The sequence below is a fragment of the Olea europaea genome, chromosome 8 (genome assembly GCF_002742605.1).
Source record: "Olea europaea var. sylvestris chromosome 8, O_europaea_v1, whole genome shotgun sequence".
Lineage (NCBI taxonomy): Eukaryota > Viridiplantae > Streptophyta > Magnoliopsida > Lamiales > Oleaceae > Olea > Olea europaea.
In genome coordinates this window covers 599,384-620,925 of record NC_036244.1, presented here as the reverse complement: position 1 = coordinate 620,925, position 21,542 = coordinate 599,384, and the positions used below count along the sequence as shown (strand labels likewise).

Sequence of the window (21,542 nt, the reverse complement as noted above, 5' to 3'; positions counted from 1 at the left end):
TTATGTGGAGCTTTTTGAAGACTTCGAGGAATTTCTTATATTGCTGCTCGAGCTTATACTTCTTCAATCTCTGAGGGAATGGAATAGGAGGCTCATATGGGTTGACTGTAGCTGTGGCCTTATCCTGTGATTTCTTTAAACTTTCCTTTGGAGTTGATTCCTTTGGTTGTTCATCCTACTCCTTAGTTTCTTCCTCTGTAGGAGGTGCTGTCTCTCCATTCACACTCGGCCTCTTGACATGTATTTCAGGTAGCTATACCCCACTTCGAGTTGTAATGGCCTTAGCATGCTCCTTGGGGTTGATTTTTATGTGTTACTTAGCATATTACCCGGTTTTACCAGTCAATGCAATGGCTATCTGTCCCATCTGAGTTTCCAATTTTTTTATGGCAGCATTTTGGTTCTAAAGAGTGGCTTCGACCTTCTCCATGAATTTCCCTAACATCTCTTCCAATTGAGGCTTATTCTCGTGCCGCTGAAACTGTCTATGTGGCATATTCTGATTCTAGTTGCTCCAAGAGATGTTGGGATGCTTCTTCCAACTGGGATTGTATATTTTCCATACGAATTGTTCTGTTGGCATTGTCCCTATTGTACAAAGTATGCCTACTCAATTCCTCTTTTTTTTTTTAAATTGGGCACTCTGTTGTTTTATTCTCAGCTCCACACTCCTCACAACTGATCTTCTTAGCTTGTGTTGCTTGTGATATGCTTTCCATCTTATGAAATAGTGAGTCAATCTTTACAGATAAGGCTAAATATGCATCTATCTCATAGACACCTGAAGGCTTTTTCTGAATCACCCGCTCAGAGGACCACATGGTTGAAGTGGTAGCCATTCTCTCAAACAATTCCAGTGCTTCATCGATTGTTCGTATGGATATTGAGCCATTTGATGATGAGTCCACCATACTTTTGAAATACAGGAGTAACCCATGTTGAGGGCACTTCCGGAGCATGTTTTTGAATCTATTCTAAGCTTTGTCAAATGATTCAGATTTTCCTTGACTGAATATTGAAATCTCATGTCTCAGTTTCGCTATCTTGGCTGGTGAGAAGAAACTCGTGCAGAATTTATGAGCCAACTCGCTCTAAATAGTGATGCTTGCAATCGAAAGTGAATCCAACCATTCAAATGCCTTATCCCATAGTGTATGTGGAAACAACCTTGCTTAATAGCATCGTTCAAAATTCCCTGATACCTGAAGTGTTGACACATATCCAAGAATCAAGATATGTGTGTGTGTGGATTTTCTTCAACTCTGCCATAAGATTGGTGTCCATTTTGGAACAGTTGTATCACATTGGCCTTTATTTGAAAATTAGGCTACCGAAACGGTGGATACACTACACTGGACTAGCTTTGAATTACTTGAGGAGTCAAGAAATCTCCCAAAATATTGTTTCCTTTATCCACCGCTGCTCTTTCATTGGTTGGGATAATAGGGTTGTTCAATTCGTTACCCATTTGCAACTGTATTTCTCTATTTTCTCTTTGCAATCGATGAAAAGTGCTCTCAATTTCAGGATCAACTGGAATCAATTCTTCTCCAGTTGATCTTGGCATGCAACTCTGTGAGAAAACCAGTAGTAGCACTCAGATTCAAACAATTTGAATAACTATAATAAAAATAAAATAAAATAACCTAAGCGAAAAAAATAATAAAAATAAAAATTTGAAGTTCAAATTAGTGCCTAGAAAAATGAAATTAAACAAAATTCAATCACCGGCAACGACGCCAAAAACTTGTTCACGAAATATTTTCATTCAATTTAAATCACCACAAGTGGATCAATTGAGTCCGAATATCGTCCTACAAAGATTGATTAGTTTAATCTTATCTACCCAGGCCTTAACCGAAACTAAACTTTGACAAGTGATTCTATAACCTAATTACTCCCTAACCTAAGCGAACTGTGCAATTAATTGTGTAGGCAATGAATAAAATACAAATTGATATTTATATGAACTAAAATGCTATTAAATATTGAGAATGCAATTTAATGTATTCAGTAATTATATGACGCACTATGATCACAAATCCCCAAGCAATGCTCAATTCAACCATAGTTCTATAATTTGACATGTTAAAATTATGAAGAATCAATGCTCCTAAATCTATCCAACAGTCTCTCTTGATCAAAGTTAAACCTGCTCTCATTTACCACTAACCTATATCTCTATGACGGATACAAATATATAAGAATGTATGTAATTTTGTGAGTACTTAAAGATTTACGTAGAGCATAGTGGTATATCTTTATCCCCTATCGGACCCTATGATGATTTATACCGTGTCGAACTTAGTCCGAATTTATATGAAAAACTTGCATTGATTCACAAGATTTATCACATGATTGCACATGAATAGATATTATTCCAAATACCAATTGTCCATGTGTTGATTTTTGGCGTGCTGTCGCAGAAAAGCTACCTACTGCATTAACTTGTTTATCTTCTTGGAGAATTGGGCACATATTAGGCTATTCTGCCACTGAGAAAATTCCACATGCCTTCGCCGTTTGCATATTACCTAAAGTCATTTGACGAATAAGAGAAGTTAGACTCACAAGTTGTTGTTCAAGGGATGAAACATTTACCTCATTAACATTTCTAGAAGGAGAGTCGAGTCTAGTGCAAAATTGTTGAGAGTTGGCTGCCATGTTTGCAATCAAATTCCTCGAGCCCTCAGGAGTTTTATCCACCAGTGCTCCTCCACTTGCAGCATCAACCATACTTTGTTTCGTGGGTAGAAGGCCTTCATAGAAATATTGGATAAGAAACAAAAGTTGTTAGTGGGTGACAAAACAAAAGTTCCCACCAATGACAATGTAATTGGTTTGTTAAAAATACAAAAAAAAAAAAAAAAAAAAAAAAAAAGAAAAAAAAATATAGTAAATATTCAACAACCATAATATATGGTCGTTGATAGACTAAAACAACAACTAATTTTAACTCGGTGTTGAAACTAAAAAAAAAAAAATTGACATTCAAAGTAGTCGTTAATTGTGTTTTCAATTTCCACATCTTAAAATTTTGCTTCCCGCCTAAAAATTCACTTGGCTCTTGAAATTTCATTTCACAGTCAAATAATTTTCATTCACCCACGCTGGCATTTCATTTCATTCCAGAACCCTAACCTCAAATCCATAACTTCATCTCTTCTCATGGATTTGCACCGCCTCACTCTTCCTCTTCCTCACTATCTCTGACTCTTTCTCTTTGAGCATATAGAGAGAAAAGGGAACCTCAAATTTCAATATGTTTCGAATCAGAACAGAACAGAGTCCCACAGTAATTGAAATCCTAATTGTGCAGCCGATTAGAAATAGCAATTGAACAGAATCCCATTAGTCCCTTTGAGTCCCATTACACACAACAATTGAACGGAGACTTTCCATCCGCCATCCGCTTGTGCCGTTGTGCGGGAGATTCAATCGACACAAGAGACGGGAAAAATTTTGCGGTGCTGTTGCTATCGATTTAGCGATCCGCCTGCCGTCGTTGACAGTTGCCATGGTAGTCCATCGCCAATCGCCACAGTCGTTTGCTTCACAAGCCCGGGGTGACTACAGCCTTTAAATTATTTTGTGTTTTGATTTTTACTTACATCTACTTTGATTGATGATTTGTGAATGGGTAGCTCTATTTACATCCATTTAAGTATATCCACTTTTAAAAATAAAATTTTAGTCATATATAAATTTACTTAAATAGACATAAGTAGTAATGAAATCCACACCCATTTGTTGAATCAATTACTTCAATTCTACCCAAATCATCAAAATTATATTCTGCCGGACGAAAAATTATAATTGGCAGCCAGCTACTATTCAGTTTTGAGTTTTACCAACAAACCCCAGCAATTCTTTTGTTGTTCTTCTTCATTTTCTCATTCTTCTTTTCCATTTTTTTTCAAAATCAAATGATGGTTGTTGGCTAATGATTTTAGGTTGTGTTTGGACGTGGTTGTAGGGTGGTGGGTTTTGGTTTTTTGTGGGTGTGGGGTGGGTGTTCGAGGAGGAAGAACATGTCTTGGTTTTATCCAGTGACACAGTGGGCAACACCTTGTTGCCGGAGAAGAACGAAGGAGGGGGACCAGGTGGGGAGAACATTGGGATTTGGGAAATTGGAATTTGTCTTTTGACTTTTGTTTTTTGTTTTATGTTTTTCTTTTTATGTTTTAATATTATTCTAAGCTTACTCATATAGAACTTTGACATTCACTTACAGATGATCCAGCAAAGTTATCGTTTGTATGATTGCTTTAATGATAAAATTGCCTTCTTTGGGCAAAAAAAAACTAAGTAGTCTCGGATATAATGATGAGTTTGCCAATCATAAATGCCAGAAACGATTATTGTTTGTAATCCAATTATAATTATTTTATCTCATTTTAAATATCCCTTGTTTTGTTCTTATTTCATTCATTTGTTTTGAAAGAGTTTATGATTTTAGAAATTGTATGAATCTATAGTGTTAGGAATGTATTTAAAGTAGAATGAATATATAAAATTCACGTGGATATATAATATTTAAATGAATGGATTTAATAAGGGGAAAATTGGAAATGACGTGGATGTTAATAGTATTTTTTTAAAAATTTTAAAATTTTATTAGGGATTCACTTAGCGTGGGATGTACTTATAAAAAGCGTGGATGGAAATAGCAATACCCTTTGTGAATATCTGTGACTGTGAGTCTGTGAATTGGTTGAACTTACATATTCCGAATAACTCGTGATTAATTCATTCTATTTTCTTTGGGATGGATTTTGGGTAATTTTTTATTGATATTTTAACAAACTTTTCTATCACAATGATGGAAATAGAAAACTATTTTTAAGAAGCAAGAAATTTTGCAAACGAGGATGCAACGATCTTGCAATGATATTTTTTAGATCGTTGCATCACAATGGGCAGTAATTTTGCAAACGAGTACTTGGATCAGTTACAACAGGTAATGTCAAATAGTTTATTCACACACCTTCTATGAAGGGGAATAAGCAATTGAATCTTGATCATGATAATTGGCATGAAAAGCCTTCCCTTTCTTTGCTTCTTGACGTTTCTTTAAAGAAAATAAAAAAATAAAATTGTTCTTTCCACATCATTGTTTATATGAAGCAATTCTGAAAGGGGGCTATCTATTTTGCAGGAGTAGTAGTACATGTACTTTGTCAAACCATTTTTTTAATCAAAGTATATACTTTGATTAAATTTCTTGAATTAGTACATTGGGTTTATTATTTCTATAGTGATTAATATGATTCCCTTTTTACTCTTTCAGTTGTTTTGTTATTTTTCTTTCATAGGTTAAGAAATGTCAGTGGATAAGAGTTGGACATTGCATAATAGGATAAGAGTTGGACATTGCTGACTAATAGATAAGAGATGCATTATAGCAATGAATGCGGGTAGACAACTAAAGAAGCGGAGTCTCATTATGTGAGCAACTGATGCTTTTGAAAGAATCTGAAATATGTGAGCAAGTTTTGAGCAAGAGATTTAGCTATGTTGATCAATAGAAAAATTCAAAGGAGACAATGTTAAAAAATTGTGGTACTTGTTCAGAGAATGCTGCTTTACAGAATGAGGTTCAAGATCTTTGTTTTCAATTGGAATCTATGTAGACATTCTTAAATTGCATTATAGAAGAGTTTCTTCTTCGACCTAATATTATTATCAATTGGCTTTCCTCACTTTTTATAATTGTTTTTTATTGTGGAAAAATTTTGCTTGTAGTATGATGTCAACGTGTGACAATTATGAATTCATTAATATTATCGTCGATAATTATATTTCTCTTTATTTTAATATTTCGATTATTAATATGAACTTTTTGTAACCACTTATTTTGTTGTTAAAAATGGATGCCAACTAAATTTCGGTTGTTTCAATGATATTTTATCAAAAATAATTAATACAGCGACAAATCAAGTAGATGTTGAAATAAAATTGGTTGTTAATTTTAATTTTTTTACAACCATTTCTTCCATCATTGAAATGAAATACAACTAAAATTTGGTTGCTTTCATTGTATTTTAATGACAAAAATAGTTAATATAACAACCAAAAAAGTGGTTGTTGAAAAAAGAATTGGTTGTCAGTACAAACCTTTTATGACTAATTATTTAGTTGCTAAAAAAATACATTCAACAACCAAATATGCTTTTAGTTGTTAAATACATTCGCCAACACCCCTTTGCCAACCAAGGAACAACCAACTGATTTTGGTTGTTGAATATTATCAAAACCAAAAATGTATATCTACGATCATTTACATAGTCGTTGAAAGTGATATTTCCTGTAGTGAAAAATTGGGTTATATTAAACATAGGTTTAATATATTTTGGAAAAGAATATTGAATAAAAGTATATTATCGATTGTTTTGGATACATTAATTTGCTAAATTATAAATTAAGAGTTGAATTAAATGGCAATAGAGGGATTCACGATTCCAATACAAAATTTACATATTAAATAAATACTTTATTTGCATTATTAGTTTAAGATTAGTATAAAATACATATAAACCAACTCTTTTGATTTTATATTATTTCGAATTTAATAAAAGTTATTGAACTAGATATTAAATCTTATTTTTTGTGGGACGATAACTCTCTCATCACAATTATTACTTGTACAACGAACCCATATGCTTGCGGGGTTTCACCGAAAAAATTGACTAAGTATATCATGATTTAAAATCTTGATACGCTTGAATAAAAATTTATGAAGCATATAGGTACGGTATTAATACTAATATGGCAATGTTTGTGTGACAATTGACATTTAACAACTCTGAAGAAGAATATTTATGGAATCGCTATTTGTATCCTCAGTAATCACAACGGCGTCAAAAATATGCTTTTCCACGTAATCTCTGCGTTACAAGAAAATAATTCTTAATTATCTTAAAAGTTGTAGCCAAATGACTTGAATTTTGAAAATAATATACAACTAAAGATGTCCCTAAAAAGTAATTATTTTGATTATTTATTCAAATAATAACGCGCCCGATGTTTAACTATAACATTTGGTCAAGAGAAACATGTAAAAGAAAAACTCAAGCCTNGCATAGCACCTAGAAACCTCCAAAAGCATTCAACTGTGAGCACAGCCATGATGACGTTGGGTGACGCTGGCGCTTAGATCAACAGTGTGACTACAAATTCACGACGTCGTATGAGAAGGTGTGGCGGCGATTCATGAAAAAGAGGATAGAAAATTGACAGCTTCGCGCCTGTTGCAGTGAAACTCCGACCACGACTTCTTTTCTTCCGATGTATCTCTACTGTAGCGGCGTCGATCTTGCATCGGAACCAACAATGTCTCTGTCGACGTGAGAAGAGAGACAGGATTGAAAATTGAAAATTGAAAATGGGGGAAATGATTTAGGGTTCTTAATTGAATTGGGTGAATTATATATAATACCTAATTTTTGTACAAGTAAATATTACTCCTGAAGTTTGAGTTTGAAAGTTTAAATACCTAGATTTGTGTAATTTCCTCTTTTTTTTATCTTGCTTGGGGCCCATTCTTAAAGTAACATTCACACACCAAGCTTTCGAAGTGGCATGATTTAAAGTACCCTTGATTTGGTATATGGCCACTTATATGTACCATTGAGCTGATACATGTACCCTTGAGTTGATACATGGTCGTTTATAGGTGGTGTACCCTTAAGTCGCTACATGATAACTTTTACGTATTCAGTTGATAGGTATACAATTGGGTCAGTACATGATCATTTATACATGATGGACCCTTAAGTTGGTACATCGGCATGCAAATTTACTTAAGACACTTGGCCCCTTTTTTATTTGGATAAAAAAAAATACATTTTTATTAGATTTTCATAAAATTTAATGAAATATTTGGTTGAAAAAATTTATAAAAATTGTGAATTTTATAAAATGTATAGTAAAAAATGAGCTTTAAAAAATTATACGAAAATAAAAAAAACTTTAAAGAATGGGGCCAACACGAGCTTAATATGTTCACAATTATGCTTTGATCTTACTTGAGATAGCAATTTAGCACTGATAATCACATTCTTTTAAATGGACTTCACTTTGACAAGAATTCTCACATAGCATGAGGGTTACATGAACATGTTTTGTCTCTTATTTCGTCCTAGACATGAAGACATCTTATGGTAAGTTGATTAAACTTCTAAAACCTGTAAAATATTACTGATAAACATGTATCACATTGGGGAACAAGACATAGAGGCAAATACCACTAGAATCGTTAGGTGCATGTATGAAAAATAGACTTTAAATTTGTCACATTATATATTCAACGTGTCATCTACTTTATCATATGCATGAATATAGATCAAGCTCATGATGCATACAAAATCTTATAGCTTCGATTCAATCAAAATCACATTTAAAAAAATAATTAAAAAATAAAAAAACCCTTAACCATAAGTTAACAACTTAATTTACTCAAGGCTTAATCTTGACATATTATACGTAAGAGATCATAAATTACTCACCTAAGCAAGATCAAAAATTACTATAGCCATGACCTAGTCACTTTTTCAGGAGGTAATATATCCTTCGATGCACAGAATTTGGGAAATTAATCATTTTCATATGATTAATGTTATTTGCAGTCGCTCACATATATGTGGCGATTAATAATTTAATGTATAAAGCAATAAAAAATTACCACATTAATGCATCAAATCATTAACTGCACGTAGGGCGATTACGACAGTGAACAATAGCAAATGGCATTACTCTTTTCGTATTGACTCTTTCGATACGTATATTTAACATGCTACTACTCCACAATATTTGTGTAAGGGAGAAAATCTATCTTAAAAAATCTTCAAGAAGCTAGGAAATTCATATACATTATTCAAAATAGTGGAGATTAAAAACCACAAAAAGATGAGAATAATTAAAACATCAAAAACAAAATTATAATTTGAGAAGAAATAACTTTTTCTTAATAAATCTTATACGATCCATAAATGAGACATACTAGAGCCTATAATTTAATTATGGACTACTTTGAAAATGTACTAACATAAAAAAATACTGAGCCCCATTTGGATTCCATTAAAATTTTAATATATATTTTTTCTCTGCTTGTTTTAACCACATACTTTTCAATAAAATAATATTATACGTAAACTCAAAACTTTTTTTTTTTTTTTTTTTTTTTTGTAACCTCACATTCTTCAAAAATGGCTATTTCAGAATACATTTTTTTTTCCCACAGATACACTATAATGGAAGTAAAATAGGGGCTAACTATATACATAACTATCTAGAATCGAGAAACAACAATAAACATATTGAACTCGCTCTATCTGAGCAAAAGGAAACAATATAATTCAAAAGAGAACCACAAACTTAAGATAACCAAAATGGTATACCAAAACCCAAAATATGAATATATCAAATTCAACTGTCACACGTTATTAAAAAAAATTGATGATGATGATGATGATGATGATGATGATGATGATGATGATAATAATAATAATAATAATAATAATAATAATAAAATCACTTAAATTCGTAAACAATGCCAGAAAATAAATTTGGAGAATAATGAATTTTTAAAAAATGGAGATCAGACGGGGTTTTACTCTGATGCACTGCTCAAACAATGAATTAAAGCATAAACAGATGTAAAGGGCTTACATTGCGCACAACATTCAAAAAATTCACATTTGCCCCATTTTTCCTGGTAGATGATGCAGATGATGAATTGAATTAAATAACATAGGATCTAGGTTCGTTGAATCCACAAATTAGCATCATACACCCATCAAATTCAAACGTGTGGACTAGATATATTTATGTTTGAGGATTCCATTTACTACAGTACAAAGACAGTATCTCAGCCGAACTTTGAGACTCATATTGTTTACATTACTCAATTAATACACACACATGTTTGCATAGTTATTGCAATCGGAAATACGAGTGAAACAGTGACTCGTCTTTAGTAATGCCAAGCAGTTCTCCAAAGAAGCTCTTGATTGGCGATGGACACCTATAATATGAGGCGTCAGATATTATCTCCACTGATCCCTCGTTCTGGTTTTTCACAGTCCTGGCATGAGCTTTCTCATATAACCTTTTTGTGATGCATCATTCAAATAAGGAACAACATACTTCTTCATATCATCTTTGGAGATCCTAAGATGATTTCCTGCCACTTTTATGTACCTCACTCTTCCAGCATCATCCAAGGTTTTCAATCCAATCCAGTCCTCAGTATACAGCTTAGTCTGAGCACGAAAGACAGCTTAATAATCAGAATCCAATGAACTTAAAAGTGCAACAGAAACATCAATAATCAAAGGCATAACAAATATGGGGTTCCTCAGTAGAACAAAGAATGAGAGAGAGGCCCGCCTAGGTGAATCATGATAGGCCTTTCACCATGAGAAATTTAAGGAGATCTATAGTTACCAGATCTGCCAAATGGTATTTATTGCATTCAAATTACAACTAACTGTACATTAAATCTGGTACCTAGCAAGGTGCTCAGCCCAAGGTAATTTCGTATATGAAAGCTCGTTAAAGCGCAATATAAAGAAACTAGACCCAAAGAAAATATCAGATCATAGAACAATAAAATAAAACCTGAGACATGAAAATATAATACCATGCCAAAATGTTTTACCTAATCCTTTTCATGAGCAGTCAAATAAAGACTAAGAAGTTAGGTTACCCCAAAAAATTTGGGAAATCCAAAAATCCCTAGAAAATTAATATAAAATGTCCCACTATTGAGTGGTAATTTATCCCACTACTGTGTTTCTTTCAGGTTAGGAGTTTTAACATTCGTTTTTACTGTATAATATTGTTTCGGATTGTAAGCACAACGAGCTTCCAAGCTTCTATTTATGGTTGTAGACACAGTAAATAGCTAAATTATTCATTCTTGCAAAATCATATCCACACTTGTAGTTGTACATGGATTTCAATTATGACCATTTTACAAACACAAATTGCTCGTAATGAAAAATAAACAATATTAAAGGAGAAAGCACGAAGTTTAATATCTTAGGACTTAAGTGCGTTATTATTAAAGTCTAATGACTTATTGGTTATTGACCTAGTTAAATGACCTTATTAATTACTTGCCAATAGTTTGAGGACCTAAGTGAAGAGTTAATTTGGAAGTTAAATGAAATTATATGTAAATATGTCGATTAGCCATGATTAGAGATGATTTATTTGATCACATGCATTATTTACCATATTTTAAGTGAAGTAATTTCTTTGACTACATAAATAAAAGTAATTGATTTAACCACATGCATTATCCGCACCAAAATTCAAGTCAAGTCAATTGATTTGATCACATGATTAAAGGTACTGATTTGACAACTTTCAAAACAATGCACCAATTATGCTTTGACCATGCCTAACATCTAATCATTTCCTTTCAACTTTCTACACATGATCCAAGAACGTACACTATAAATAAGAGTTAAACTCAACATTGGTCTATCCCTCACCAATTATTTACACTCTTCCTCTTTATCTCTATCACTTTATCTCTCTACACATTTACTCTTTCTCTTGTGTCTTTCATATTAAATATAATCATACACTTACACAATCACACAACACGACACGCAGCTCAAGGATCTCCCTTCAACAATCACATCTTCTATCAATTTTGAATTGTCAAGTGAAAGGTAACTGTAGTAGTCCGAATTGTTCTTTCATTATTTATATTATGAATATGATGATACGGAAATCTAAGGTATGATTATGATAAGGGTCCTATATGTGTAAGTTCAAAGGACCGAAGTTTAGTAGCGCTACGCACGGGAATTACAGCCACGATGTTTAGATTTTAATTCTCGTGTCTCCATGTGTGTTCTGGTTTTCCATAATTAAATATGAGGTGTAAATCCATTATTGCTCATTTACTGATATTTATGTCTCACATGTGTATGTTAAATATTTTATAGGTAATTAAAAGAGGCGGGTTCAAAGCAATCGGAGGTGGATTGTGCTTGCGTGGTTGAAAATGAATAATGATTTAAGTAGTTAAAGATTTCAACGATGTTTATTGTATTTTCTTTAAAGTTTGTTTGTTCAGAAAATATTATGTTCTTTCTTTAGTTATGAAAGCATTATTTATTATTTTTCGGTACATGTATAATGATTTAAAAGGTAAAAAATTTGGGTCATTACACGAAAAATGGGATAATTCGAAAAAATTGGACCTCCCAATATTGGTAATTCGAGGAACTAATATTGCAAACAAGTTTGCAAAAATAATTTACTAACATTTTATTCATTTTTTGATTTGGTATAAATACAAGAAAATCATGTTTCCCCAATATTTAGGTATCCCCCACTAACTCCTAAACTAACTAGAATAAAATTACGACTGAATATATAACACCACAGTTTTTATTTCTTGTACCACATTTTAATAGCACTTTAAGATTTTTAATTATTACTTATTATAACACTTATACCCCTAATTGTTTTTCATTTCATTCTTATCCTCAAACTTTTCATTAACTGACCTATTTTGTATGACGTAAAATAATTTATTTTTCCATCGTTTTTTTAAAAATAAACAAATAAAAAGGGTGAAAAATATTTTTTCCTCATTTCAAAGCATGAAAACAAAATTTTTTGATATAAATCATCATCAAGGATGAGACATACTAATTAATAGAAGGTTAAAGATAAGAATTCGACAACAAAAAGTTAAGAAAATAATTGTTACAATAAGCAAAAACTAAGGAGCTTAACTACAATTAAAATGTAGTGCATGAAATTAAATTGTTGTGGTAATATAATCCCTTCATGGTTTCTCTCCGGAATTTTCTTTAAAATGGAGCAAAACAACTAATTTGCCTTATTGTATTTTTGTATAAGCAAAATAAATAATACCATAAAAATGTGATTAAACATTTGAACCTCTTTAAAGTACATTAACAATACTTTTGAACGAAAACAATGAATAAGGACAAGATTTTCTAATTAAACTAATAATCAAAATAAGAATGTGATGAATAAAAAAGTTAAGGATATAAGTGTTAAAATGAATATAAGTTAATGATCATTAATGTAATTAAAATATGGTGTATTTATGAAAACATGTGATGTGAAAATAACCACCCTAAAATTAAATATAACAACCACATTAGACTAATTCAAAGATAAATAATAATATAGCAGCTCCGTCCTTTCACTTTTTATTCGGTTTGAAGATATTCAATTTTCAATCTCGGCTTTTATATGTTCAGTTGAAGATAGCAATAGCCATATGTATTTTGTGTTATGTGATAAAGAGGGAGTAACTATGTGATGGCTGTTGACTGAGAAAACTAATTTGCATCCAAAACAAGCTTTGGCTGATGTTTCTGCCACAATCAAACTTAGATTTTCTGATATTATAATGCTGTCTAGCAACAATGGCGCTATAGAACCATCAGAACGAAATTTAACTGAGTATACCCATTTACTTCCAAGTTCCAACAGGTTTCACAGCCTGTGGACAAACCACAAGATCCCAAATTTGGTTAGCCTCAAGGGCCTCAAGTTCTGCATCCATCACCTGTTGCCAACATTCCTGTTCTATAGCCTGTCTATATAAGGAAGGAATGGAGATCAAGTTAAGAGTAGCTGATGTAGAGCTGGGAGAGGGAAAACCATACATATCGTGGTCGAGGAACGCGCCATGAATAGCCCAGCCAAAAAAATTTAGTGAATTCTGTCCAATCAGCTTAATGAGCATCCAAGCCCAACAATGCTAATAGCCCCACAAAATTAACAACGAAAGGAATTGACAGCCCAGCCTAACAATACAAAGTAAACCAAATGGCCCAATACAAGCAACCACCAATCAGCCCAACATAAACTAAAAAGGCCCACCACAGATTTAAACCTCAATCACCAAAAAAGGCAACCATGTTCACTATGAGCCCAAGAAGAAAACGCCAACAATGGGAACGAAGACATTGCTTTGACGGTTCGACCAAGACCAAAATCTAGATGAGCCAGAAAACTGAAGAACCCACCGACACTGGAGTAAACTATGAAGCCCAGACAACTTAACTCATGAACACCTGAGACTCGAGCTCTAACGGTCGATTACTATGAACAGAGAGGCAATTGCAGCCTGCCCGATTACCGCCTAAGATGCCGACCTCCAATTACTATAAACAAAGAGCCAACACGCAAATCACATGCACAAGCAAATTTCAGGGCTCTGATACCATGACAAGTTATTGCTCGATAATGTTCTGTGCGTATTGCCTTAATTTATAAGGTATTTCAAAGCTATACATAGAAAGTAATTCAATCCTAGATTCTATGCTATGTGATTAGTCTATACAAGTCATAAATTTAACTTGCTGAAAATAAGCATCTAATATTCACTACAATATTTTTCTTGTGGATCTATTGCCTGCCTCTTTCATGTGCCTAGAAAGCACGTCTAATTCAATGTTGAGGTAGTGTTGATAATCTGAGATAAGCCAAGAAGTTGAGCTCAAAATTTCAATGGCTTTCTTAGTTATGCCTGCATCATCTAATTAATTTTCTTCAAAATTCTACTTATGCAAAATTGATTCTTTAACGGCACCTTCAAAGTAACTACTTGATGAGGATCTTAACTTCGCATCTATTCATTGAGTTTGCAGCAAAGTTCTTTTTGACTATAAAATATAACTTCAATAATCAGCTCCAAACATTCCAATTGTTTCTTCAAATGTTACGAGCCCAAATTTTTTATAACGAAATATAAATAAATAAAAGGAGAAAAGACAAAGAAAGAGCTAATTCGAAGAAACCCAGACATTCCGGTATTGGTAATTCGAGGAACCAATAAGCCTCCCAATTACAAACAACAGGTTTGCAAAAATAATTTGTCAACATTTTTTTCATTCTTGATAAGGTATAATTACAAGAAAGTCAATATATTTTCATGGTATTTAGAAGCACTAATTACCTTTCTATCCCTCACTAATTCCTAAACTAACTAAAATAAAACTACCTACTAACAACAACTGATTTAGACTAAGAGATAAATACTAATAAGAAAACATAATATTCAATACAATGAATAGGTAAGTAACAAAGGTTTATATTGTCTATGTCCTCAATATTCAATTTCAAGCATGAACACAAATTATGGTGAGAGGGACACATCAAGAATTAGGTTGATGGCGATAGAAATTAAACAATTTCTACTGATTTTCCATGTTTAGTATAGTTGTAATAATGCCATATCCACTTCTACTTCTTCGTATCAATCATCTTGTTTTCATTACTTCTTATCAGTTCAAATAGGGATTGTATCATAATTGTGTTTTGCAATAGTTACACCCATACGATTAATTTATAATATCATCACCTACTAATTAACTATCAGTTTCTTCCATGCGACAGTGCTACTCCTATGAAACCGTTTACAGTGGCTTACATGCCTTTTCTGTTTCTTGCACCGTATTCGTGTTTGACTAAACGTACTCTTGTCTACATTTTGACTGAGGTCCACAGTTGCAGTAGACTAAGCAAACTAAAGGATGTTGGAATGACTATAATCTCGACCGGTTTCCTCGATTAAATCAACTCAATACATATACACAATCTACAAACTCACTCTTTTGCAAAATTAAAACTTTTGTTGATCCACTTATAGAACAAATTGGTTCAAAAAGTATGATCCTAGGCATACTCCTCCATATTATCATCTGTAGAAGCACATTTTCTATGTGATCCATTTTACTCTCGTTATCTACTATGCCTTGGGAAGTGTTGATTTTACTCAGAATTTTGTATTTCAAAAGCACCTCAGTCTGGTTTCATTAAGGCCCCGTTTGGTACACATTAATGTAAAAATGAGAATGAAAAATATAGTCGTTACGGACCTCACACAAGAAATAGAAAGTCAAATATGGTAGCTTGATGTGATGGATAACGGTCATATTTTTCATTTTAATCAGCAAATAATGGGAAACAAATGGGGGCTAAATTATTCCTTTACTAAATGTTGAATTTATTTTTGTTGACGAGAGAACACAATGGATTTGGGAAGTAAAAATTCTAATAATTCAGCAGTCATATTCATAAGAACCCAATCATTACATGTTTGTCTATATATTTCCAAAATGATGCTACAGAGAATTACAATCAAGCAATTCAAATGGAAAACAGAAATTTTTTAAACCTCGATAGAGATATTACCTGCTGCGGGGGCAACACTGGATTGAAGGCTCCATCTGGATAATATCCAAACCAGGCGGTTTCCTTTGGTATTAAAACAGTGTCATGTTCAAACTGTGATATATGAGAGAGAAAGATGAATAGATATACATAGGAACTATTGCAACATGTAAAGCATCACAGATATATGTAAACTGAAATAACATTGAGGGTAATGAGTAGGTGATTTTTTTCACATACCATAATAAGAACAAGGTTCTGCAAGCTACTGAACCGCTCCTTGTAAGTGTTGTTTCTCTCATCAGGGAGTTCATTATTAAGCTTTGGGAGAAACCTACACTTCTTCAGGTACCCGTCAATATTCTGGAAAAGATTATGACGATCAGAAGTAAATATTTTGCAAGTCAAAAAAAGCTATTCTTCAAGTTCGATGTCAATAAAATATATCTTACAAGTTTGATCATGATCATGATCATCATCATCATCATCATCAAAAATTGTAAAAAACGAATAAGCAATCTTGTATTTCATTTTCATGGATAGCAAGGGAAAGCAATCCACTGATCTATGTTACAAGTGAAAGGTTTCAGGCTAATTGAAATGACTACTCAACAGGTATACTAAATTACTTACATTTGGTAGCTTAAGATACCCACTGGGAGCCAAGTGAGCCTGTGATCAAGTTAAAGAAATCAGTTCAAAGAAACATCATAATCTCCAGAAATACTCAGCCAGAAATGAAGTAGAGATGCATACTTGAATGTAGTCCGAGTATATCTCTAATTTGATTAGATTGTCCGCTATAATGCAAAAGATACCAGACTGCAACACGAGGCAGTGTTAACAACAATGAAAAGAACATATGCAGGAAAAAAATAATAATAATAATAATAATGTAAAAGGGGGAAATTACCGAAGGATGTCTAGTTAAAAGTTTCTCAACTGGAAGTAACAAGTAAAACTGAATCATAGTAATATAACTAAAACAGTAATCTTGATCACATAGTCATATAATCAAAAAGGTCATCTTGATCACATTATATGCCACAATAGTACAAGATAAAACTCATCAAGCTTAATAAAAATGTTAAGCTTAGGATTAAATTAGTACATCAACATACTATAGGACTAACTCAGGCAACATCATTCTCACGGCAACCCTACTTCAATAACTTCATTAAAACCATGTTCCTCCAAGGACTAACTTGGACAACGTCATTCTCACGGTAACCAATGACCTTGAAGATTACAAACGACCTTTTTTTAAAGAAGCAGTGCAAAGGTCAACACAAACTAGATACGGAAGCTTGGATCAATTTTAATCTGTAGAATTCAATTCTTAGTGTATATGATAGTGGCACAAATTACATTCACGCGGGAAATCAACATATCACCTTTATGGAAGGTGTAACACAAATTGGTGCCTTGCCATCTTACAAAAAATTTCACATATTACCATATTCCCAAAAGTGGTAATTTGCGTCATACTATTAGTAAAACCCACAGAAAAAAAAAGGTACAGGGTATAGCGCATGTTCCATATAATTTCAGTGAACAACTAGTCGAATTAAACTTTTCTTCCAAGATGTTGCATGTCACAATTTTATACTTGGGTTTGTTTTATTTGTTATTCAGGCAAAGGTGGGCAGTTTCTCGGATGTTTCCTTGCACCTCATTTTTCAAGCCAGGAAGTCGTAACTTCATAAATCACCCCTTCTCAATTTTTCTTTCTGACATGTCCTATGTTTTTCCCGCTACGTAGGAAAAGATAGCATTCAGGGGGAAACAATTGACTAGCTAAATCTACTCTCAACTTTCCATGGACAGAGAAGAATAAAAATTTTCCAGCATATATGTACAATAAACTTTCATTATAATTTTTCAATTTTTAATAATGGAAAGTCGAGTTGAAAAATTAGAACATTTTTCAAGAATCAAGATACATTCTAAATTTACTCTTACCACTTCCATAATGCCACCGGAAAATTCTTTTTCAACATCTGAAATTATTCATATTGACCTGCTTTTGAGGCAGCAATCTTCGATTGGTCGTATTATGATTTCATAATTTGAGAATCATAAATAAATCATTTAATAATATTAACACGTTAAATAAAGTTGAGTTGCAACGAGTAAATTCAGATCCATTTTTTGAAGCAAACATGTTAAAGTTCAAAAATTGAAATTTAAGTTACATTCTTCATCTAGTTATTTGCAATCAATTCGTTGAAGTGGTTGAAAATTCATGCATTCAATTCCCAGAGTAGGGAAGAGAAGTGACTACTTATTTTGAAGAAAAGATTTTTTAAGTTATAAATAGAATTAGTAATAGGTTTGCTTAAAAATGGGAATTAAATGACAGATCATAATCGTAGTTGCCGACAAATATATGATATCAATTGCTACAAAGCAAAAAAGAACCTGCAGTACATAAAAGTGAGTTATAACAGCACTTACACCACATAAGGGAACTGAAGCAGTACCAGCATGAGGTCCGCCCAGTGAGATAAAATTCTTCACCTGTGATATAAACAAGAAAATTGTAAGTAAACCAAGTGATGCACAATCATTGGCGACAGTTCATCCAAAAGGTTGCCATTCTGCTTCATAAAAGACGTACACATCAGTTAATTAACTTGATGTTTACAAGAGATACTAGGCTTCTGTAGTAGGTCATTAATAGCATTCATCAAAAGTTTTTTGCAGGAACATTTATTACAAAATTTCAAAAATGTTTGACATGTATGCGTGTAATTTTCTAACAGAACACAACCCAAGTCATAACAATTACTATGCACTAAAAATCACACCTTAAAAAGTCTTTAAAAGATCTATAGAAAATAAACTTGCAAAATCAATTTAAGTTGGTCCCTACCGGTGGTCCTCCATCACAGAACTCCACAACACCTCTGCCGATTAAGTTACCCTGCATGTACAACCAAGAAACTGATTAAACATCAACAATGAATTCCTTTTAAATATGACAGACAATAATATTGAAAGAAATATTATTAGCAGTAGTAATATTATTCACAAGAAGCTTCATATTTTAAGCAGCAAGTGTATTCATCTGATTGCTTTACTTGTAAATGCAAAGATGTAGAAGTTAATCATAATTGACTACGTTATATGCCATACCGCGAAAGAGTTTGATGTGTTTTCAAAAGTACATAAATAAAGAGGAAGAAAAGATGAGCTAGAGAGTTGCATTTTTGGGTGAGCAGTGTGTTGGGGGGGGGGGGGGGGGGTTTTTTTTTTTAAAACCTGTTGGAGTTCTTCCATTTGCTTCACCTATAGTTTGTTTTGAACTTATTAGGGAGATAATAAACTGCAGGAACAAACCTCATCATTAAATGTAATGCACTTAAACAACTTTGCATCCTACCTTATTACAAGCGATTTCTGTCTGCAGAAAAGTGAAGAAGGCAAACATTAACTTACAATCATTAGAAGGAAATCGATGCATCCAAGATGAAAAATAAAAGATAACATTATTTTTCCCATACTTGTTCCTGTAGGTTCATAAACCAGGAATCCCATGCTCCATCGCCAATTTCTCTAGAGTGTTGAGGGAAAAAAAGGATAAACAGGCTAGAAAATAGTCCAGTACAAAATAACAGAGAAGTAAAAAAAGGATAAACAGGCTCCAAATGTATCCAAGTAAACTACTATATTCTCAAATCAAACTAAAATTTTGCTTTTAAATAGTCAAATGTTGTCTCAAACGAATAAGTACAAATTATGCTAGGCTTTTCTTTGTTTTTTGGTTGAACAAATCAATAGGATCTAATCTAATTAGTTCACTTTACTGAAACAAAACATGTCAAATTACCAGATAAAAAGACAATAAACCCTTGTTTGGAGTAGATTAAAATTAGATTTTTAATAGCTTAAAATCAGATTATACCAGAGGCTAAGAAATATATAGATGAATATTAGAGACAGCCGGATTTCGCCCATTTCAAATTATCTAAAGTCAATCCGTCTACTATGAATCTTTAATTAGTTTTCCAAATAACATCTTAACACTAGTTTATACAACAATTCAAATAAATACAAATAAAAAAGCTAAAAATAATGGGGATATCTGTGCAATTCATTAAGAATCGTACATGCAATATCCTTTAGACTTGGACCACTCGCTGAGCTCCTGGGTAAAATGTTTGACTCCTCTATTGGAGCACTGATCTCCGATTCCTGCCATACCAAAAAAAAAACCCATAACATTAACCATCTTTATATCACAATGAAATACAATATGAAAGAATAATATTATTGAAAGTAGCTGAAAAAAAAAATAAAAAATAAAAAAAATACCATGGAGTACAATAAAAGGTATGGAAGATGAGAGAGGCAAGGAAGAGAAGGCAATGATAGTGAAGATTATGGAAATAAACGGCCTAGGTGATGAAGGATCAAACATGGATATTGCACAAAACTGTTGATTTTTTTTATTTTATTTTTTTCCCCTATCTTTTGCCTTATCTTTTCCCAGGGACTTTTGCACCAAACCGGGGCAGAGGAGACTGATGGTACATAGTAAATAATCGAGTGAATTGTCCAAATGGTTACTGAACTTTGTAAAAAGTTTTCACAGGGTTATCGAGCTTTAAAAATCGCTTAATAATTACTGAACTTTACAAAAAATTTCTACAAGATCACTAAACTTTAAAAATCACCTAAATGGTCACTAAATTTCGCAAAAGATTTTCACGAGGTTACTAAACTTTACAAAAGGTTTCCACGAGATCACTGAATTCAGTGAAATTTTTTGTAAAATTCAATGACCATTTAGATAATTTTTAAAGTTTAGTGATCCCGTGAAAACCTTTTATAATGTTAAGTGACAATTTAGGTAATTTTTAAAGTTTAGTGATCCCTTAAAAACTTTTTGTAAAATTCAGTGATCATTTAGACAATTCACTCTAAATACTCGATAATCTCATGTCTCGCCAACGTTTGTATTCTTTCATGACTATGTAGAAAATTACAGTTAAAATCCTCCATCTATTGAAAACATATCAAGTAGATATTTAATCTATTTTTATTCCGGCCAGAGTCCTCACATTTCATTTTTTATGGGATTTGAGTCCCAGATGACGTTATTATCCCTATTCTTGTAGGATCTCAAGTTTTCATGTGCATCGGAGAAAAATTGGATTGACATTGCCAGCATCTGACAAGTAATGCAGACTTGAGGTGGGGAAGTTGATTGTAATAAGATGAAACTATTGGCAAACATCAAATTGTGTGAAGCTTTAAAGAAAGAGTTGAAGTACCAATTTTTATATTTGTAAAGGAGTCATTGAGAAATCTAAAGCACATGAGCACAATACAAAAATAGCTAAATGAAAGCTAGG

The 21,542-nt window shown here is 32.7% G+C and overlaps 1 long non-coding RNA gene and 1 pseudogene across 1 annotated transcript; one reads left to right on the top strand and one right to left on the bottom strand.

The window, feature by feature from the left end:
- The first annotated feature begins 3,054 nt into the window (after positions 1-3,054).
- On the top strand, positions 3,055-5,712 carry LOC111398459. Its single transcript, XR_002703341.1, has 2 exons — positions 3,055-3,566; positions 5,316-5,712. It is a non-coding gene; the product is annotated as an uncharacterized LOC111398459 (long non-coding RNA).
- Positions 5,713-9,741: 4,029 nt separating this feature from the next.
- On the bottom strand, positions 9,742-20,709 carry LOC111398458 (annotated as a pseudogene).
- Between the last annotated feature and the right edge of the window lie 833 nt (positions 20,710-21,542).